Here is a 24,154-nt window from a genome sequence, read left to right as displayed (position 1 = left end):
TAAGACAGCCAGCCCCCTTTATTGGTATGGTCAATGCCTTGAAAGGGTCTGGCATACATTTTTACAGTAAAACAGCTCAAAAAATATGTTCGAGTCCCCGCGCCTGATTGTCTTGCGACTGTTCGACAGCTGCAACACATGCAGGGATTGTATAACAAACAGGCAATCCCTGCTACCTAACAGCCGGGAGACATGCAGCTGCGGGGACTCTAACATATTTTTGAGCACACCGAAGTCACTCGGCTACCACTCGAGCATGCTCGGATAACTCCTTATCCCAACACGTTCGCTCATCACTATTTATTATTGCCCAAAACATCCAATGATTCATTCATCCCATATTTTATCAGGTTTTTTTATGCATAGATTTTTTGCATACAATACTGCAAATATGAAAAAAGATGGAGATTATGTAGTAGTGGGTGATCTACAGGCAGGACTGGAACCAAGCTGCCAAGAGAATAGTGACTGCTGTAACGGGTGTAATCATATAACATGACGTCGGTGACTGTGTGTAATGTCTTCATCTCGCAGTGCGGACAGTGACGTATGGACTTGTCACTGATACATCAATTGGCTAAATATACCCATCAGCAATGGTTGTTTTCATGGAGCCGCGTCTAATCAGCCTGCGCCTCGTCGTCAGACGTTTCCTCCCCAAATCTGTTTCCTCCATGATTGTGGCTGAATCATCCACATCCCCGTCTACACGACACCGACGCTACAAAACACTGAGTTCATTATCATCCTCTTGTCTTCATCCTCCAGCCTGGCAGGATATGGCACAGATGCTTCAGATTTTATGACGTGGTGGAATGTCTGGTCATTTACACACATGTCCATAATAGGAGAATGAAATAAAACCGAAACGATGACGTTACTGTCGTTTATTGCGTTCATTTCAATCGATTAGTACCAAAATGGTGGAGATATTCTGAAAAACAGAAAGAAGTAAAAAAGTTTTTCTGAACTAATGTGGTGTCCCTTTTTAGAGGATTATAAAGAAGTCTCTTACTCATGGGCTGTGAAAAGGGATGACCAGCAGTGCTTGACACAACCTGTGAACAAGAGTGGCGCTGTTTACTGGAGAATGCATTTTGGGATAGATTCAGGAAAATACAATTATTCAGACATGTTTTGATACATATATATATATTTTTAATGCATAAATTCAGCCCCATTCCCAATGGCACCCTGGGCAGCCATCTGCTTTGCCTAACCTGTAAGCCCTGACCCGTCTATAACTTTTGACCAGTGGCCTCTTGGAACACAAACTTAAAGGGTTGTTCCCGAACTGAGGGTCTGACCACTGGTACCCCCCATAACCCAAAGATCGGAGCAAATTATGCGCTTCTCTTGCTGTACATACACCACAAAATCAAATCTATGAATGGCATGCATCTCAAGGCTTTCGTGCCAGTGTAAGGGGGTGGAGAGCCAAAGATGTGGTTCATCAACGTTCCACGGCACTCACTACCGAATGTTGCCATTTGCTGAACGAGCCGAGTAGGCCGGAACTAAAAGATGGAGGAATCATTTCCAGAGGGAAGAACTTGAAGGGGACACCTGGTTAGGTGATTCCTGTGGCGCAGTTGTCAAATATAAAAGGCCAGCATGCAAGAAGGAGAGGACACGTGAGATGGACACACTAGTGTCCATCTCAGAAGCCGAGAAATAGAAGTGTGGCTCGATACTGGAGCAGACGAGATATTGTTGGTCAAGCACGGAAGCCCAGACTTTGCTGGGCAAGACCTGAAGGCCACACATTGCCAGTGAAGACCTGACATCCAGACACCGCGGGTCAAGCACCAAAGGTCAGACGCTGCTCTTTGGATGAGATGGAATGTCTGCCGTGCTGAGAGGAGACCCAAGTACAAAGGGCCATTACTTCCAGCGTACACGTACGTTACAGGGTGTAGGCTGTGGCCGCACTTCAGGGAGCAAAGGCAGCCAGTATGACGAACGTACGAGGTACTAAGTGACTCGCATATGAGGGACTTGCGGCCTAGTGGTAAGTACTGGTGACCCCTGTTAGTGCCAGCAGAACAGGCAAAGCATATGACAGCGATGGGCCTAGCGTTTAGAGTGACGCCCGTTGAACAAATAAAGACATGGCGTTACACTGTTAAATAGCAAGGATAGTCTGTAGAGTGGTGCATGGCGGTAGATGTGGGCAATGCATTCGACTCTTTGTACGCCCCGGCGCACTACATGAAAGTGTGGGTCCTGGCTGGGTGTGTGAACTTATGCTTTGAGGGCATTACGCCCGTTCAGGCTGCCTGGATTGTGGGTTTGCCAGGACCATAGGTTACACAGTTCAATAAGGGAGACCAGTATTCAAAAATAGTCTTTACTGAACGGTAACTTGGTAATGGTTATATAGAAGGGATAGGGGGCACAAAGTCTTATAGACATTTCCCCTACGGCACGAACCATTTTCCACATAACATCCTTCCTCTGTAGTTTACACCAGGGCTTTCAAGGCACACTGTTTCTCCCAACTTCGCCACAACCCAGTTATAACACCAAAGTCCGGATCGGCGAATTACCTTACTTAATCAGCGGTTGTGCCTCCTATTTCTTCCACTACTGGTGCCCTGAACCTACCGCTTGGGACCCCCACTAGTCCATCGCACTCAGTCCTGGTCTGGAACCTTCTATGTTATAAGCTCTAGGGTGCGTAACTCGACGTCCTTTCCAAGGATCCTGTTCCATAAGGCCACTCTGTTTCATCAGTCACTTTACTTCAGGATCTTGCCATCCCTTCTCTTTCCATCTTCCTCTTCTTATGGATCACCCTTCTGGCAGCACTACTCACTTAGCGCCCCAACCTCAAACTTACTATCTACAGGACGCAGTCACTTACCCTAACACTGATCCACTCCATTAACTATATCCTATTTTACCCCATCGTCACTAACTATACTACCGTCTACAATCCACATCCTACTCTATCTAATACACTATGTCCTACATCCTGCACTGTACATTACTAACATCACACAGGAACATATCAGATGGCACATTAAGATATATACAAAAGACGCACGACAAAATTCACATTACACAATACACATAGACCGTGGTGTCTTCAGGGATAGTAGGAACGTTGCAGCACAGTCCACCAGCCTTACACGTGCATGAAAATAATGCAATATCCTATAGTATGTTCTAAGTGTCAAAAAGAACTATACTGCTTTTATTTTCATATCTCCTAAGATTGTGATTACTTACAGTATTTCGTTATAATCACATAACCATATTTAAAAAAAAAAATTAAACTTCCTTTCTGTGTTGCAAAAATAAATAGCTTTGACTGACTACTTCCGCATCCTCGTTATCTGCATCGTTGCATCCTGGTAACTTACTCACATTTACACCAGTTTAATGGCAAAGAAATAGCTAAATTTTTTTGCACATTGTTTTTTTTTGGGGAAAAAATTTGTACCCCTTAGATTATTATACTTGTTACTCTGCCATTAAAAATGTGATATTATTTAACTATACAAGTGAATTTTTATCCAGATTAGTGAAGAGCGCAAAAAAGTTGCAAACTCTCTCTAAAAAAGCCGAGTGACATTTCTAGACATCTTCAGATGCGTCAAAAATGTATCAAACATCGTGCGGCATTTTGAGAAATTTGGTGCAAATTATAGCAACGCAGCCAAAATAAAAAGTGAAAAAAAAACCACAGTCCCCCTAACCATGCATACACAAATGTTTTCCTAGAGACTGTATACATCAAAAGCTCATGGTTTTGCAAATTTGTGTTTTTTCTATTTATGTTAGATTTGTTAAAGCAATAATAATAGTTGAAAAATCGGACGCACGACGATTACAGTTCAAGTGACGAGATGCAGAAGGCAAAAAAATCTGCAGCTCGGAGAGACTCCGGTCCTGCGGCAATCAGGCTGATGAGCTTTAAAGTGAGACAGAGGCACCCGGGGACGAGGCGGGCACAGTAACTACAAACAAGCCGAGCCGTGCGCAACCTGCCACTGATTACACCGTACATTACCGGGAAAGAGCGCCCCACCCAATCATAAGTGGGGAGACCCGCGCTCTGCTGATCACAGCTCTTATCATATAACAAGTTATGCTGTGTTGTTTTCCAACTTGCTCTAAAAGTCATTCTCTGTGAATAGCTCACTGGTTTATCCTATAGCATCCATCTGCCGCTTGACAAGTTTCGTGCTTGCCCACTTGGTCTTGGTTATCCTGTAGAAGGGAGTCTGTAACCCCCCCAAAAAAATTTAAATTGAGCATATTCTCATATGGGGACTTAGTCTCTATAAGAATCATACCGTAATTTTATAAATCTGTCCCTCCAATGTATTAAGATACAGGAAAGATATAGATCTTGGTACCGTGTTAGCCACTAGATAGAAAAATATATAGAATTGAGAGTCCTCAGTGGTTGATACCTTTTAATGGCTAACTGAAAAGATGGTAACAAATTGCAAGCTTTCGAGACTACTGTAGTCTCGAAAGCTTGCAATTTGTTACCATCTTTTCAGTTAGCCATTAAAAAGTATCAACCACCGAGGACTCTCAATTCTAAATACTTTTCCCATCTGCTATTTAGAGTGCTCAATGTACACTTGGCATGGTCAAGGAGCTGCACCTCTAGTGTGCCCGAGCAGCTGAGCCCTTGCGGTAGCCGAGCAGCTGCACCTTTGGTGTGGCTGAACAGCTGGACCCTTGGCGTTGCTAAGCAGCTGAACCCTTGGTGTGGTCGAGCAGGTGCACCTTTTGTGTGGTTAAGCAGCTGCACCCTTGGCGTGGCCGAGCAGCTGCACCTTTGGTGTGGTCAAACAGCTGAATCCTTGGCGTCGCCGAGCAGCTGCACCTTTGGTGTGGTCAAACAGCTGAACCCTTGGTGTGGCCGAGCAGCTGCACCTTTGGTGTGGCCAAGCAGCTGAACCCTTGGCATGGTCGAGCAGCTGCACCTTTGGTGTGGCCGAGCAGCTGAACCCTTGGCATGGCCGAGCAGCTTCCGGCGTCCGGCGCAACGGATGAAGGAGCAGCGCAGCAGCCTGTGTCACGCTCAGTGATGTCACCCGCTGCTGGCGCTTCCCTGATGCGGAAGTGCCAGCGGCAGTCAGTGCCTCTCAGAGGACATTGGTTTCAATGCAGGGCGCACAGATGGATCGCCCCCAGACACAGGGCCACGGGTTACTCGGTACCGGTCCTCTGCTGGCTCAGTTCTGGGAATGTCACGGTGGCTGGACCTGGTCCGTGACCCTGCTAAGGGGCGTCCAAAAAAGGGTGATAGGAGTCTGTCAAGGTTTCGTGACGCCACCTGTTGTGTTCGGTCAGGAAGACCGACGCTGCTGTGGGGTCCGCTGGGGTGATGGAATGGCAGCTGGATGGTATACCTTCCCACAGGTGAAGTATGTCCCCAGGGCTTCCCAGTAAGGTGGATGGTGATGGTGTGAGGTGCAGACAATAACGAGGACACAAGGTTGCAGTCTCTTTACCTCTTTACTGAAGACTTCAGGATCCTCAATCCAGAGCACGTTTAACAGGGCTTTCTGAGACCGGCCGGTCCGATGGGCACATCCAGAGTTCCCTTTGCAGGTGGAAATCAGTGCCTACCACTAGCGCCTGTGTGTTGTAGTGCTACCCTGCTGAGCATTCGGAATAGTCCTCACAACTTCTGTTCTCGTTCGTTCGTTCTTTCTAATTCTTTTTCTCTCTCTTGTTCCAGATGTTACTAGCTTCTCGTCCCCCAGATATATTATGGCTAGGACGCACCCGTATGACGGGAAGGCTCGGAGCTCTTCCGGGACCCTAGAGACGCCCCTCTCCACGCGTTGCCCCTTATGTCTTCGTAGGAAATTTAAGGTACACAGCCAACCTATAATTAACTGTCCTGCGGAGTTCGAAGTAAGGCATAGAGTCAGTTACTTCCGCAGTGTTCCGGCCACTGGCTACGTGCCTCAGTAGGAAGTTGCCTCGGTCTCACGGCACGACTCCTACTGGATCTCCTTTGTGCTTGATCTCGTTTCTCACTGTTCCACAATATCCTTCGCTTCGTGTCTCTTTCTTAGGATACCGCCGCAAGGTAGTGCAGGCGCGGTTCTGTAACGTTCTGCTCTCTTCGCTAGGTACCTGCCAGGTTCCCACGCCCGACAGGGACCCCCCTGTGTCTTCTCCCTGCAACACCCCCTGCCACGGGATGTTGCCTGAATCCAACCCAGTCAGCTTCTGACTAACTTCCTACCCAACCTCTAGTTTTACCAGTGTGAGGAGTGGCCCAATAAATAAAGTCTTTTTCTCCCCCTAGTGGCCGGAGTGTGAAGTGTAATGTGTGCTGGTGATACCTGGTCAGTAGAATTCCTACAGTGCCATCAGACGTACCATCACTTCCCTAAGCGGCAGAGTGTCATACTGCAACGACCAGATCTCTGGGGCGCTGCACAGGCGCAGGCGCTGGAGTGGCTGAAGAGAAGGGGAACCTGGCTGGTAGCGCCGTAGCGATGCGCAGCAGCTGCACTGTCTCTGGCGGCTGGCCGAGCGGTGCCACGGGCCATTTAAAATCATCAGGCGTTTCACCCCCATTTTCGGATACCCGTAGCATCTCCATTTTTAGTGATCTGGGGTTGGGTCAGGGCTTATTTTTTGCGCCGTGAGTGAACGTTTTTATTGATATGATTTTGGTGCAGATATGTTCTTTTGATCGCCCGTTATTGCATTTTAATGCAATGTCGCTGCGACAAAAAAAAAAATGTAATTCTGGCGTTTTGCCTTTTTTTCTGTTTAAAAGATCGGGTTAATCTTTATTTATAGATCAGGCGATTCTGAACTCGGTGATACCAAATATGTGTATTTTTTTTTTATTGTTTTACTGTGAATAGGGCGAAAGAGGGGGTGTTTTGAACTTTAATATATATTTTATTTTTTTACATTTAAGGGGTTAAATATTAGCCTGCTGTTTTCATTGGAGTCATGAAATTATCTCCACAGTTTCTCAATAGTTTATTTGTTCCTGTTTGTACATAATGTATATTGTTTATGTTGTGCTGCATACATAATACTATTTTCTCAGGGGGCTGCGGTCATGAATGATATATTTCTATGCCGCCGTTAAGGATTCAGTCTTAATGGCTTGCAATGGAGGTGCAATTAATAACAGAGCTAGACAGAGCCTTGGATCGCCAGGAGTTGTGCATGGTGCTGCTCAGGTGCTGCATGACCCTGCATGACTGTGGAAAAGGGTTTGGACATACCAATGGTGCAACTTGTGCAGCCGCACAGGGGTCCTACAGGTAAAGGGGCCACCATCACCTCCAAGTCAGGCGGAATTGTGCATTATGAGGAGGTATTGGTCTGAAAAATGAGCCCTCTTCTGTCTTTGTGCCCACTGTTGTGGAAATATGTGAACCTGGAGGAACCAGGGATGGGTGCATGGGTCCAAACCTGGGCGAGCACATAGCGGGCTTCCCTATAATACCTTGCAGCTATCACATCACATGGTTTACCGAGCAGGATGGACTGTCACAGCCTGTATAAAAGCAAAGACAGGGGATGCAGCAGCCATATTGTGATGAATCTGGATAGTGAGAGGACGTCACAATGCACAGCTTAGCCATATAGATTGGGACAGAAAGCTATAAAACACTGATGAAAATGGACAGATAGTGTGTGACAGCACAGCAGTGAAAAATAGCTATTCTCCATTTAGCCATATACAGTATGGTGAGATCACTTTGACATTACTAGGTTGTGTTTGTGCTTAAAAGCTTTGTAGAAGTTGGATACAGTCTAAGGAGACTTCATAGTGTTATGCATTTTTTTCAGGTCAATTGGTGGCATTGTAGTACTTGCGATTTGTAATAAATATAGTAGCTGCAAAGCTTAATTTTTTGGCAAAACATTGGAGAATTTGCTTATCCGTTGTGGTCGGACATGTTTAAGGCTGTTGGAGGCAAAGGCTGAGTGGAGAAGCAGGGACCTTATTATCATGGTTTTCTCATCCTTTGTGGTCGGACACGAATAAGGCTCTTGGAGGCAAAGGCTGCATGGAGAAGCAGGGACCTTGTGATCACGGTTTTCTCATCCTTTGTGGTCGGACATATTTAAGGCTCTTGGAGCCAAAGGCTGCGTGGAGAAGCAGGGACCTTGTGATCATGGTTTTCTCATCCTTTGTAGTTGGACATATTTAAGGCTCTTGGAGGCAAAGGCTGAGTGGAAAAGCAGGGACCCTGTGATCACGGTTTTCTCATCCTTTGTGGTCGGACACGAATAAGGCTCTTGGAGGCAAAGGCTGCGTGGAGAAGAAGGGACCTTGTGATCACGGTTTTCTCCTCCTTTGTGGTCGGACATATTTAAGGCTCTTGGAGGCAAAAGCTGAGTGGAGAAGCAGGGACCTTGTGATCACGGTTTTCTCATCCTTTGTGGTCGGACACGATTAAGGCTCTTGGAGGCAAAGGCTGAGTGGAGAAGCAGGGACCTTGTGATCACGGTTTTCTCATCCTTTGTGGTCGGACACGATTAAGGCTCTTGGAGGCAAAGGCTGAGTGGAGAAGCAGGGACCTTGTGATCACGGTTTTCTCCTCCTTTGTGGTCGGACATATTTAAGGCTCTTGGAAGCAAAAGCTGAGTGGAGAAGCAGGGACCTTGTGATCACGGTTTTCTCATCCTTTGTGGTCGGAAATGATCAAGGCTCTTGGAGGCAAAGGCTGCGTGGAGAAGCAGGGACCTTGTGATCATGATTTGCTCATCCTTTGTCGTCGGAAATGATCAAGGCTCTTGGAGGCAAAGGCTGCGTGGAGAAGCAGGGACCTTGTGATCACGGTTGGCTCATCCTCTGTGGTTGGGCTTGCTGGCACTGGCGTGACACTTATGCCATGTGAGAGTGGCAACCTTTCAATGGCTATTGATGGGCTGCAGCGCTCAAACCTCCATTGGACGTCTGAGTTTCATCCATGGAGATGGGCGAAAACTCTTTTAAGGCCTGTGTGCATTAACACTGTCCTTGGGGGGGGTGGGGTGACCACTGCAAAACCATCCATTGCAATGTTACGTAACTGTGCCGCTGTGTATAGTAACTGCCAAGATTCTGTGCGTCATCTGGGTGCTGAAACTATGAAGATGTTTGTACCATTTTATGTTCAGTTCTATAGGGCCACGTTCACACGTTTACTTTTCATTCATCTACAATTCTTTTACAGGGGAACCCCTTCAACTAAATACACCTAACGATCAAATTTTAAGTCCTGTCTGAACGAATTCATTGTGGCACACAGGTATCAATCTATGCCAAAGATTTATAGGCCTTCGTCAAGCAAACATTTACTTTTGCAATATTCTATTGTAGGAATTCTCTTTTATTTTCACAGAAACAGCGCCACCCTTATCCAGTGGCTGTACCTGGCATTGCACCTGAGCTCAATTCACTTGACTTTACAAAAGGACATTACGAGTGGAAGAAAGACTATCCCGGCATGTAAATAGGAAAGGCTTCTTTACAGTTAGAGAAGTCCGATTGTGGCATTCCTTATTGCAATGTTATATCAGCATTTTTTTTTAAAGACTGGGTTATAAATAATGTATAATTGGGGTGAAAGGTTGAACTTGATGGAACAATTAATTTTTTTCAAGCTGCAATACCAGACTCAGCCATTGGATGAAAGTGGCGCTGTTTCTGGAAAACAAATAAAACATCCTTTTTTCACACTTAAAACAAGCTCATTAAGATAACACAAGAGCAAAGTGACATCACGTAAATAAAATGTAAGAAAAAATAAAAAAAACCTCAAGAGGCACCTCTAATCAATGCGGCGCGCTCTTCTACGGAGTGGGTATGTTAGTGATCCGCTAAGGAGACGGTTCTTGAATAATGCAGGAGTTGTAATTTAACAGCCAATTTACCAGTTGTCGGGAAGGAAATAATGATGTGTTGGCTTGTAGCGCGGTACCTGCCATATTATACCGCTCTGATTACGTCCTCGCCAGCAGAGTATTGGAGGACAATGCCGCTAATGTCGGCACAAGTGCATTACAAGCAATTTCCTCTCATCTCTGGGTCAGGACGCTCTCGTCTCCTTTTTACAAGCTGAAGATCTTGTATTAATTAGTGCTCTCGACGAAAAAAATCTGCAGTTTAAGAAATCAATTGACACAAGTATTTTGGAAGGAAAACTCAACTTCAGCAGCTTCAATCATATTCCGTTCCGGCAGCTCGTTAAGGGATTCATTTACTTTTTATTTCACCCCATAGTGGATAAAAGTGACCAAGGACGAAACAAAGGAGGTGCTGTTTAATCCCCTCCTTCTTGATTATTTTTGGTTTACTGGAGATCTGTCACTGTGATGTGGCTTAACCCCTTCCTGACGAGGCTATTTTCCATTTTTGTTTTTTTTTCCTCCCCTTTTTCCCAGAACCATAACTTTTTTATTTTTCTTTCAACATAACATGAGGGCTTTTTTGTTGTTGTTTGTTTGTTTTTTTGGCAAGTTGTACTTTTGAATGACACCATTCATTCTATCCCATTAGGTACTGGAAATTGGTAAAAAAAAATTGATATTGCAAAAAAAAAAAGTGCAATTCCACAATGGTTTTTTGGGGTTTTTAATTTATTATGTTCACTATATTGTAAAAGTGACCTGGTAGCCTGATTCTCCAAGTCAGTACGAGTACACAGACACCAAACATGTATAGTTTTTTTTTAAAGAAAAAAAATGCAAAAATTTGTGGAAAAATTAAAATTTTGCTTGTGTTCGAAACCTCTAACGTTTTCATTTTTCAGGATCTGGGGTTGGGTGAGGGCTTATTTTTTGCTCCCTGGGCTGATGTATTTATTAATACCATTTTGGGGTAGATACAATGTTTTGATTGACTCTTACTGCACTTTATTGCAATTTTGGCGCATCCAAAATAATGTAATTTGGGAGTTTAGATTTGTTTTTTCCTTACACCATTTAAAGATTTTATTAATTTATTTTATATTTTCATAGAATGGACTTTTACGAACGCAGCGATACCAAATAATGTATGTGTATTTTATATATTTTTTAATTGTTTTGTTTTTAACGGGGCAAAAGGAGGGATGATTTGAATTTGTGTTTTTATTTTTTTTTCTTCATATTTTTAAAAAACATTTTTCACATTTTTATAGTATTTATTAGTCCTTTTAGTGGACTTGAAGCTGAGATAGTCCGATCGCTTTTGCTGTACATAGCGATGTACTGCGGTATAGCTGAAATCACAATCACCACTCCACCTGCGGCTGTTAGAGGCACATGATGGCTGATTAAATCAGCCATCATCTGCCGGAAAAGATGCGGCCTCGGCATGCGAGCCCACATGAGAGACAGCACATGATGTAACTCTATGTCGAATGTCGTCACAGGGTTAAAAATGTTGCACAATTTGACTTTTCCAGGCTGTCCTATGCACATTCAACTTTGATGCAGTCCGTAATAATAAATCAGAAAAAGACAGAAAAAAGCTGCAAACTCTACCGTCAGCGGGAGCTCACTGGAGGTTTCTCAGATACCTCATTTTGCAGTCAGCATAGACTGAAGAAGGCAAACTTTGCAGAAAAAAACACAGCAAAAGAGCAATGTGTTACCATAGCCTAAGGGTGCAGATATACGGCCAAACAAAAGCTGCATAGAAATAGATGAAACAGTCATGCTCAGGTAGGGAGAGTCCGAACACTTTCCGTCCCCACTGTGTGTTCACCTTACTGGAGATATGAAGAATCCTCAATAGTAGAAAATTAAGGTTTTTATAAACCGCGCGTTTCGGTGCCGGACTGGTGCCCTTTTCAAGGTAAAAAAACCAAAGTGTGTAATTAGGTGTCATCTTCATCGATGTCAACTGGAGATGTAGAAAAATTCTAAGGATGTATATCAGCCGGGGTGTGGGGCGAGGGGGATAATGAGCTCACTGTACGCCTCTTTTTTGTCTTAGAATTTTATTTAGCACAATGGGAATAAGTTTGGCTCCAGGAGCCTGGGTACATATGGTAAAATAGATCCCACCCTGGATACACAATCATGTATCCAAATGACTTCCCGTGTTACATCATCTCATATAAATAGATATCCTTTCAGGAAAGACTTTTCAATGGTACAAGCGCCATGACAGCAACGTTCTATAGGAGGGAAACCATGTACGGGCGATGATAGATGGATAATGGATAGATAAATTGATAATAGATAGATAATAGATAACAGATAGATAATTGATAGATAATAGATAGGTAATAGATAGATAGACCTTCAAACCGCACATCCAAGCTCTCTCCACCTCCTGTCGCCTCCAGCTCAAAAATATCTCCAGAATCCGTCCTTTCCTCAACCGTCAATCTACTAAAATGCTTGTGCACGCCCTCATCATCTCCTGCCTTGACTACTGCAACATTCTTTTCTGCGGCCTCCCTGCTAACACCCTTGCACCTCTCCAGTCCATCCTTAACTCTGCTGCCCGACTAATTCATCTCTCTCCTCGCTACTCCTCTGCTTCCCCCCTCTGCAAATCTCTTCACTGGCTCCCATTCCCTCAGCGTATCCAGTTCAAATTACTAATACTGACCTACAAAGCCATCCATAACCTGTCTCCTCCATATATCTCTGAACTAATCTCCCGATATCTTCCCTCACGTGATCTCCGGTCCTCCCAAGACCTCCTTCCCTCCTCCACACTTATTCGCTCCTCATCCAACCGCCTCCAAGACTTCTCCAGAATATCCCCCATCACGTCCGACTATCAACCACATTCAGATCCTTCAGATAGAACCTGAAAACCCATCTCTTCAGAAAGCCTACAGCCTGCACTGACCTCGCTGCCTACTCACCACTACCGAAGCTACCGCCTCACCAACACCGGAGCTCCTACAACCCTCAACCTACTGTCTCCTTCCCCATAATCCTGTAGAATGTAAGCCCGCAAGGGCAGGGTCCTCGCCCCTCTGTACCAGTCTGTCATTGTTAGTTTGTTTACTGTAAGTGATGTCTGTAACTTGTATGTAACCCCTTCTCATGTACAGCACCATGGAATCAATGGTGCAATATAAATAATAATAATAATAATAGATGATAGATAATAGATAGATCATAGATAACAGATAGATAATAGATAGATAATAGACAGATAATAGATAATAGATAACAGATCTACAGATAGATAGATGATAGATAGATATACATAATAGATAGATAGCTAGATAATAGATAGATGACAGATAGATAATAATAGATAGATAGATATAGATAGATATAGATAGATATAGATAGATAAATAGATGATAGATAGATAGATATATAATAGATACATAGATAATAAATAAATGATGGATAATAGATAGATAATAGATATATGACAGGTAGATGATAGATAATAGATGTGTTTTCTCTGCTAAAGACTTTATCTATATATTTATGTTTTTATGTTACTTGTTGATACATTTTGTCAATATTTAAACTGAAAGGGTTTTTTCCTACTTTTGATATTAAAGTTAAATAGCGATGTGCGGAACGTGCTGGAATACGGTGTTATCCGGTCATGCCTGGGTGCTGAGTGACTTCGGCATTCTTGAATAATACATTTGAGTCCCAGAGGTTGTTGGACACCCGCAGCACATGCGGAGATTGTCTGTTAGGCAGCACGTTCGCTCATCGCTAATGTTAAACAATAAAATCTTTGCCGTATGGTAGCAGAGAATACCATGTTTATGCTTCCTTCGCGTTATTGCATCCCGGCCGAAGTTGTCAAATTCAGTCAGGAAAATAAAAATAAAAAACAGCATGTACATTAAATTTCTTAAATATCGCTGCGTTATAAAACGCAGCTTGCTTTCTTCCTTAACAAAATTCTGCAAAAGCACAGCTTGTGAACATACCCAAAGTCTGCGGTAAAATTTGTAAGTCTCAAAAAGGATTTTGCTGTTGATTTACTTTAGAATCACAGTGAAATGAGAGTGAAAATTCCACCCTGTGAACCTGCAGCCTTAGGGTATGTTCACACTTGGCAGTATTTTACGCAGCGTATGGGTGACAAATGCTGTAAAAAAAAAATCACTTAGTATGCAGCATTTCTTCTGCCACCAATTTGGTTTTTGGTATAAAAAATACACCGCTGCAAATGAGCATACAAAGAGTATTTAACGCAAAATTCTGCATTTTTTCCCGATTTTTTTTTTGCAGGAAATCTGCTGCGTTTAACTGTTCAAGCAAATTGGATGTGGTTCTGTCCTAAAAAAAAAAAGTATTAAAAAAATGCAGCTTCAAGTCTGCACCAAAAACGCATCAAATAAAAGGGAAAATGCATCGAAAAATGCAATAATAAGATATCCCCCTAATGGGCTGCGTTCAGCCTATAAATGGCTTAACACAGGCCGACGATTTATACCTGGCTATGAATGGCAGATGCCTGTGGCAATAAAAGCATTAAAGGGAATGAATAAGAAAACCTACAATGTCATATTTTATTAAACAAAAGTAAGAACATGTTTTATTCACTCCGGCACCCGCCGCACCGAAGCGCCGAATGAAAGGGACGATGCTTCCTTAAATCCATTCAGTGTAAATTATTAATCCGTGTTGTCAGGAGACCATTTTTATGAGGTGCAAGCGACTGACATGGAACAACTCTCCTTCACTGACGCCTACATTGCTGGATGTATTAAGTGACTGATATTTTCAGAGCGGCGTTCAGGACCTTATGTTAATGACGTTGGTCACTACTTTTTTGTTGAGGGCTCGACAAAACTCGATTGAACTCAGGCCAATGTTATTGGATGCATATGTCTGTTTTTTTTTCCCCCCGCAGCATGGTTGGATCCGATGCAAGTCAATGAATCAGCGGAAAACGCTGGACTTCACTCGGAAGACATCCGCAGTACAGTTCCGTGGACTGACACAATGGAGAAGATGGAGAAATTTTGTTCTCCATCTTCTCACTGGTGCCAGATCATCCAACATAATCTGATCACACGAAGCTAACACTCAATCAATCCGATTCTCTCGGATGATAAAAAAATATGGTTGTGTGACCCATGTCTAAGGACATCACTATCTGATCGGTAGGGCATCACTATCTGATCGGTGAAGGTGCGACACCTGGCACCCCCTGCCGATCCGCTGTTACCGCCAGTGGCTGGGAGTTCTTGGATGCTGCCACAACACAGCAGCTCCGTCATAACTATAGTAGCCCTAGCCGGGTGAAGATTCACCCCTATTCATGACGGAGTTGCTGTGTTTCGGCAGCATACAAGAACTTCCTGCCGCCTGCGAGACATTTTAGGAAAGTATTTTGTGTTGTTGCATTTTTTTGCATTCGTTGTTGCATTATCTTTTGCATGTGCATTGCCTTTATTTCTGTAGCTCTTGGTCTTTTTGTGCATTGCTGCATCCCTTTTTTGGCTATGTGAGCATGTAGCACCTGAGGTTTACATATAGGTTGTTCCTGTCAATTTGCCCTGTATCGTAGACTCGGACACTCGAAGGAAAGTATTTTACAGAAGCTGCAATTATGGATCAAAGAAGCAATCAACAATCAGGGAACATAAGGGTTAGGCCAGACGCAACGTTCACATCGCAATCGTGATGTGACCTGGACGCGGTCGAGAACCGAAGCGGCCAGATGCCATTGCGGTTTTCAAATTGGCTGTTAAACAATTATTTGATTTTGCCGGGGGCGGAAAGCTGTTTGACTACATAAATTCTCAACTGATTGTTATGGCTGATGGTTTTCCAGTTATTCTACCTGTAAAATCAAATAGTTTTTCATAGGCAATTTAAAAATCTTGTCGCTGTGGTTCTCAGTCACCTTCCGGCCACTGAGTGAACACCATGTCTGGCTTTACCAAGTCTATGGATAACAGTGGCCATAGTCGTTGTCTACGTTTATGACAGTCTTTCAATAATTTATCCCAAATTTCTTATAAACGTACAGACAATTTCTAATAAAACAAAAACAAATCAGTATCCAGAGTATAAGAGGAACATTATTTTTTCACAGTTTCATCAAAGTCTTTGTAATAATCTATTTCTACAAATTTACACAAAGGACACCTGCCAGAGGGGATTCAACGAAAAATAAGGTGGCTTGTTTCTTGTCTAGTTATCCATGAGTTTGTGTAGCATCACAACAGCAAAAACAAAAAGGCACACTGTAGGGCCAGATTCTGGCAGAAAGACATCCAGAGAGCACCTAGTGTATCAATGACAACTTATATTAAGATCAAATTGTGTTTCTTCCATATACTGTAGCTGCAAATTACTTCAGTGTGACTCCACCCAGTATACAACCCCATACTATCAGAGATGCGGGAACTATGTGCTGATAAGCTGGATGGTCCCTCTCCTCGATAAGAAGCTGGATGGTCCCTCTCCTTGATAAGAAGTTGGATGGTCCCTTCTCCTCGATAAGAAGCTGGATGGTCCCTTCTCCTCGATAAGAAGCTGGATGGTCCCTTCTCCTCGATAAGAAGCTGGATGGTCCCTCTCCTCGATAAGAAGTTGGATGGTCCCTTCTCGATAAGAAGCTGGATGGTCCCTTCTCCTCGATAAGAAGCTGGATTTTCCCTCTCCTCGATAAGAAGCTGGATGGTCCCTTCTCCTCGATAAGAAGCTGGATGTAATAGAGTGCAGGGTAGACTATGTCACCACGGAACAGACAGACCAACTGGGGGGTGGAGGGGGTTTATTAACAGGGGCGATATTCTCCTTGCAGGGAGAAAACAGTAGAATATAAACTGCAGAAATAACGGTGCAAAATATATGTGAAGCAGTATAAAAACACTTTATCAGTCTGATGAGGACTTGCTTGAAGGGTCGTCTTCTCCAACGTAGGCGCCGGGAAACGGCGGCACTTGTCGTCCCTCTGTTATCCGTGAGCTGTGTAGTCTCTAGGAACCCACAACCTGGGGTTTGAGGGGTTACTGTGGTGAGTAGAGGGGATGCTAGGCAATTGGGGTCCCCTGTGCTCTGAGTCTTCTGCCTCAACAGTGCAGCCTATCTCGGGAGAACGATGCTCAGTCTATTATTGGGTCTCCCAACAGGAATCGGGGCTCTGCACTAATGCCGTGGGTGCTAGGGGCCACTGTCTCTGCACTGGTCACTGTCTTTGCACGGGTCAATGTCTTTGCACAAGTCAATGTCTTTGCACGAGCATCAGGGTGCACCTCTCCAGTCACAGCAGAGTCCGCTTTCACGTACTCACAAGATGCAGTCTTTCTAGACAACCTTCCTGTCTCAGTCCTCCGACCGGGAGCTCTCTCCCTCCTCCCCGGAGCTCAGCTGTGTGCTGTTCTGTCCACTGTATCCGCTGCTCTCTCTGCTGCACACGCTGCTCTCTCTGCTGTACACTCTGCTCTCTCTGTGGCACACCCTGCTCTCTCTGCTGTGCACGCTGCTCTACCCCTGGAAAGCGCGCCTCTTTTCTCTCCCAGCCTAGCTTCCTTCCTGTCCCGGCCTCCAAGTCTGCCCCCAGGGAAACCTGCTGCACAGCTAAGTGGTTCCAGGCATGGAGCAGAGAAGGTAACCCCCTTACAGTCCCTCTCCTCGATAAGAAGCTGGATGGTCCCTCTCCTCGATAAGAAGCTGGATGGTCCCTCTCCTCGATAAGAAGCTGGATGGTCCCTCTCCTCGATAAGAAGCTGGATGGTCCCTCTCATTGAAAACAAGTTGGATGGTCCTGCTCCTTGAAAAAAGCTGGATAGTTCCTCTCCTTGATAACAAGCTGGATGGTCCCTCTCCTGGATATTTAGCTGGATAGTCCCTTCTCTTCGCAATAACTAGCTGGATGGTCCCTTTTCTCTTGAGTCCTCAGGACACGGCACTCATGGTTTCCCTAAAGAATTTGACATTTTGGTTCATCTGATCAGACAATAGTTTTCCATTTTGCCTCTGTCCATTGTAAATGAACTTTGGCTTATAGATGATGGCAAGGTTTTTGTAATGTGTTGATAAGTGGCTTCTTCTTTGCGTGATAGAGCTTTCACTTCCATCTGTGGATTGTATGGATAACTCTGTTTACAGAGAAAGATTTCTGGATTATTTCTGAGCCCATGCAGTGATTTGCATGACTGAATCATGCCTGTTATTAATGTAGTTCCACTTGAGGGCACATAAATCACGAGCATCCAATATTGACTGTCGGCCTTGTCCATTCTCCAATTGAATTTCCCCCAAAAACTCTTAATCTTTTGGTGATATTATGTGCTTTAGAAGATGTAATATTCAAAGTCTTTGCAATTTTACTTTGTGGAACGTTTTTCTGAAGTTATTCCAATCTTTAGGTGCAGTTGTCCAAAAATTAATGATCTCCGACCATCTTGTCTTCTGGGAGACTCTGCCTCTCTAACATGCTTTTTTTATACACAGTCATATAGCTTAGTTGGAAAATTGACCTTCCCAAACTTCTTCATTAGTACCACTTACTTTTCCAGACCTTTTAATAACCCTTTCCAACTTTTTTGAGATGTGCTTCTGCCATCAATTTCTAAATAACCTAACTTTTTTCAGAAGAAATGGAAAAATGTCCAATGTTCAACTTTTGATCAGTGATTTATGTTTTTTGGGAATGAAAAAAACCAGGTGCTCACCGGATGCCTCCTGGTCTCTCAGCCAACACTAGACCCTGCAGACTTACCATATGTCTCATATGTAGCATGACCCTACAGCTTATACGCAAACTCGCCGACTGCACCCAAGGGGATGGCGGTCTGTTCTATATTGCATACCTGCCATTGTTTCCTGGCATGTATTGGCTTTCACTGTATAAAGACAGGAAAGTTGCAGCTTGGAGAGAATCTTTGTCACCATAATTAACTTCTAAACCGAGCAGGGAAGTAAGAAAGCAAAGCAGCCGACAATCTCCTCGAAATGAGTCACACGGGCTTATCCTACTCTACACACAGGAAAATTCACATATTCATTGCCAGTGTGCTGGAGCACCCATTTATTAAAGGGCTCAGGCAATGCGCCAGCTGCAATTCAGGCTCAATAATAGCTGGAAGCTGATCCATGCTTAGACTCAGGGGTGAACTTCTAAACGTCCTATAGAGCTGCGAGACAGGCTGGAGGATGGCATTTACTGAATCATATATATTATATGCTGCTTTAAAGTAATCTGCAGTCGGAAAGGGAAAGAGGTGTGAGGCAGAGCTGGAGTTAACCATGTCTTTTCTGAGCGGAAAAGTAGATCACAGAAAATTACTATGGTCTTCTTCTTTTGCATTCTTAGCAAATTGTCTCTGCAAAACTGAGTGGCAACCAATATGGGCACAATTAGATCTCCCACTAGGATACTGAACGTTATTGGTTTGACTGCATTGTGCCCGCTATACAGTGTTGTGGTGGCGGGATTACGCAAGTGGCTTGTTTATTAGGGTTTGGCCGAGGCCCCATAGTTCCAGTGAAGGGATATATTAATGCTTCAGCACAAGACATTGTGGACAATTGTAGCTTCCAGCTTTGTGGAAACAGTTTGGATAAGGCCCTTTTCATTTCCAAATGACTATGTCCAGGTCCCAAGATCCATAAAAATATGGGTGTTTGGTGGAAAGAACATGACCCACATCACAGAGACCGGACCTTAGCCCAATCCAACAACTTTGGGATGAACTAGAACAGAGATAGTGAACCCAACCTTTATCCAACATCAGGGTCTGACCTCACAAAAGCTCTTCTGGATGAAGAAGCAAAAATTCCTACAGACGCCTCCAAAACCTTTAAGAAAATATTCTCAGAAGAGAAGGAGCGGTTATATTTTCAGAGGGATTAACTCCATATTAACGTCAATGGATGTAGGATGGGAGGTCAGAAAAGCTACTGTAGGTGGAATGTGAAGCGGTCACAATACTTTTGTTCAACTCTTTCGGAAAGTTTGAGTGTCTCTTAGGGGAAAAAAATTAACATTGCAAAAGAGAGGTATCCACATGTACCCAGGAATTCAGACTTCAGCCTAAGAGAGGTATTCACACTTGACACGTAGGGTCCCAGCAGTTTGAGATCACCTTGTCGTCAGTTGCTGGGTATGCATGAATTGGCCAAATTATGTGCTAAGCGTCTCAATTTTTTCTTATTGTCCAGAGAGTATTGCTATTCATATTTCATATATTCCATGTCTACATGCTTTAGCACGACAGAATGCAACTACTTTTGTATATAGATTTTCAGTTATCGTCTTCTTTTCAGAACTGTCCATCTTCTTTTGAGATGACCATCCATTTAGAAGACCTCTGCTCAATGGAGCAGAGGTCCCAGACTAGTCTGAGGTCCTTCTTCATTTTAGGGTGTTCTTGAATACGGCCATATCCACTATTACCCGTAACAGATTTTCAGTTACCTTCTTCTTTTCAGAACCGTCCATCTTCTTTTGCGATGACCATGTGTTTAGAAGACCTCTTCTCAATGGATCAGAAGTAGTCTGGGGTCCTTTTCGTTTTTGGATGGTTTTGATTGCGTCCATATCCAGTTTTACTAGTTACAGATTTTCAGTTTCACGATACATACAGTCCAACTTTTGAGATGTCCATGTGTTTAGAAGACCTCTTCTCAATGGATCAGAGGTAGTCTGGGCCTGGGTCCTTCTTCACTTTTTTATGGTTTTGAATGCGGCCATATCCACTATTACCCATGACAGATTTTCAGTTACCTTCTTCTTTTCAGAACGTCCATCTTCTTTTGAGATGACCATGTGTTTAGAAGACCTCTTCTCAATGGATCAGAGGTAGTCTGGAGTCCTTCTTCATTTTTGGATGGTTTTGAATGAGTAATATTCACTATTACCAGTGACAGATTTTCAGTTACCTTCTTTTCAGAACCGTCCACCTTCTTTTGAGATAACCATGTGCTTAGAGGACCTCGTCTCAATGGATCAGAGGTAGTTTGGGGTCCTTTTTCATTTTTGGATAGTTTTGAATGCGCAATATTCACTATTACCAGTGACAGATTTTCAGTTACGGTACCTTCTTTTCAGAACCGTCCATCTTCTTTTGAGATAACCATGTGCTTAGAGGACCTCGTCTCAATGGATCAGAGGTAGTTTGGGGTCCTTTTTCATTTTTGGATAGTTTTGAATGCGTCCATATCCAGTATTACCCGTGACAGATTTTCAGTTACCTTCTTCTTTTGAGAACCGTCCATATTTTTTTGAGATGACTATGTGTTTAGAAGACCTCGTCTCAATGGATCAGAGGTAGTCTGGGGTCCTTTTTCATTTTTGGATAGTTTTGAATGCGTCCATATCCAGTATTACCCGTGACAGATTTTCAGTTTCACCATACATACAGTTCAACTTTTGAGACATCCATGCGTTCAGAAGACCTCTGCTCAATGCAGATTTGTGTGGTCATCCCAACGATCTTATATTTCAGGATCCTTCACCTTTAAAGCCCACGTAATAATCTGTCAGATGAGACAAATTCCATGCAGCTAAACCTGCAGCCTTTAAAATGCAATGCTTCTGCGGGCAAGATCAATGGCCGTCAACATGGCCAACGAGTATGTTTATTTTTCCTTGCTATGTACTTTACCTTATGGTGTTTTTGTAGTCATTTGTTAGACACAACTAATGAGATCCTAATGATCCCCGGCAAACTTCAGCAAACAGATATTGAGCCGTAGTGTCAGCAAACCTCACTCCCGGGCTATTACGACTTCTTCTCCTCTAATGTATTGGAAAAAATATATTGGAAAATAATGATCAATTTTTAAGCGGGTGAATAATTGGACACGGTACCAGCAGCGGCCGTGTTTGCAGAATGCAGATATGTCGGCGTCTCAGAGAACGGCTGTGCATTCACAGAGTCATTTATAACCAGGACAGACAGGAGGAGAGAGATCAGCGTTTTCCCCAGGGTGATAAAATTATATATATTTTATAGGAGTTAAATGTACACATGTTCAGGCAGATTGCGGAGTGTCAAATATTTCAATTCTAAAAGCTAAAACTAATTAGCCGGCGGAGGGAAAAAATGGGCTGCCGTGACAATTTGACAAGACGTAAAATGATGATGATCTGTGCGGAAGAAAGCAGAAGAATGAGACGTCTCAGGAGCTCGTGGAGAAAGTACATTACAGGTATCGGATCATACAATGTTCCTCTCCCTTAAAATCGAAAAATCAACAGCAAATATAAATCTCCTTTATTGTTAAAGATTTTACCGATTTCAGAAAACCCTGTCCCACAGCTTCTGTTTTTTTTTTTTAACAAGCATTATTTTGTTTACTCACCCTCCCCTGGTCCATGGCTAAGCCTGTGCTGCTGCGACAATTGAAGAGCTCAGTGATTGGCTGCAGCCATATCGACATGATGACGGCGCTGCAGACAATAACAGACACCAGCAGCAGTGGCAAACACTCATCCCTGGACCTGGGGAGGGTGTGCAAACTTACTTTTATTATTATTATTATTTTTATTTTTTTTCCACAAACTGCAGCCAGGAAATTTTCAGAATCAGGAAAACGCCTTTAATTTTTTTTTAAATTAGTCTAAGATATTAATTATCTATCCTTAGGATAGGTCATCACCAATACCAAACTACCTAATACCTAATTATTTTATATCTGGTGTCAAGACCACTGGAAAAAGCAAAGACCTGAAAACCACAGCGCCATAAACTACATAGTGGCTGTTCTCGGGTACTGCAGCTCGTCTCCCATTCATGTCTATGGTTCCCGTTGACTTCAAATTAATATTCTAAAAGTAAAACTATGCAATATTGTAATAGTTTTTTATCTAGTTTGTATCCTCGCTATGATTATTGATCTTTAAAAAAAAGTGTTTTTAGCTGCATACGGAGAAGCTATAATCTAAGCATTGCCTATCTGACGTCTGCTATGGGCATAGACAGATGGGGCGACACTTATTGGTGTTATTTGGGCACCATATGGTTTTATTATTTGGGCACTATATGATAAGGGGCATCAATAAATAACATCATCCACCTTGATAAAAATATCATTACACATACAAAAAAATAACTAGAAAAAAAAGACTTGCAATACCCCAAGTGATTCAATAGAGGGCAGTGTTACATAACAGCAATTAGCGGTGCTCTGAGCTCTGCAGTGATCATTTATAAGCTGATTATACTCCGGTAGTCTCCTCATTAAGGTTACAGGCCATTACTGGTAATATAGGAGATAATGTTAGCATGTTCATGTTCTATGTGTCGGCCTTGCGTTCTAGGTCAGCGTACAACACCGGATGTATCTATAGATGTCAGCAAACACTATTACTCCCCGGGCCGGCATTTATACCAGCGAGGAAGACGATGGACCTTTTCACATTTTCAGGCGATTAGCAGCTATACGGTGTCAGGGAAGGCGACTCGTGTGCAAGTTAGAGATTGGAATCTTCTGCCTTTTGATTTATTGCTTTTATGAGCTGCTATTTTTTGCCGCCTCCACCAGGTTAATAGTCTAGAGTTTTCACCGCTCAATTTTTTTTCCATACATTTTTAGACATTTTGCAACATCAAAAAATGAAACCCCCTTGGCTATAGTTTCAGCTGGTGATGCACTAGTCTAGAATAACTAAGTAAACCCCTTTTTAATACTCAGTGTATGGTTTTTACAAATCATAAATATAGAAACATCTTGTCTGTAGAAGATCTAATTGCAAAGACATGACAAATTACGCCGTGTCATTATTTATTTCGAAAAAACTAGATCAAGATGCAGAAGCAGTGTGTGAGAAGTGAATTACGCCCCTACTGCCTCCATAGGAAAGCAGTGACCACAGTTAAATGCTGCCCTCTTATTAATTGTTCATCAGCACCACCTACATAAGAGCAGAAGTTTTGGTAGTTTGCTGGTCTGGAGAATTTAAGATTTTGTTATCACCATGCCAAAGTGGGGAAAAACATCAGCAATGAACCTAGAAAAACATTCTTTGCTGCTTATTAATCCGAGAAGGGTTATAAACCCATTTTCCAAAATATTTAGAATCCATCATTTTACAGTGAGAATGATTAATCACTAGTGGACAGCTAATATATTTCCAGGAGTGGAGGACTCAGCAAATTCCGAACAAGTTCAGATTATGTAGTGCACAGAGAAATTTCCAATCACCCAAGAGCTACTGCTCAGACTCTAAAGGTCCCATTTATCATGTTAAATGTTCAAGTACAATTAGAAAAAAAACTGGACAAGTATGGCTTGTTTTGAAAGGTTGCCAATAATCTAAAAA

The sequence above is a fragment of the Ranitomeya imitator genome, chromosome 9 (assembly GCF_032444005.1).
Source record: "Ranitomeya imitator isolate aRanImi1 chromosome 9, aRanImi1.pri, whole genome shotgun sequence".
NCBI lineage: Eukaryota > Metazoa > Chordata > Amphibia > Anura > Dendrobatidae > Ranitomeya > Ranitomeya imitator.
The sequence above is the reverse complement of the archived record's forward strand: the minus strand, read 5'-3'. Positions refer to the sequence as shown.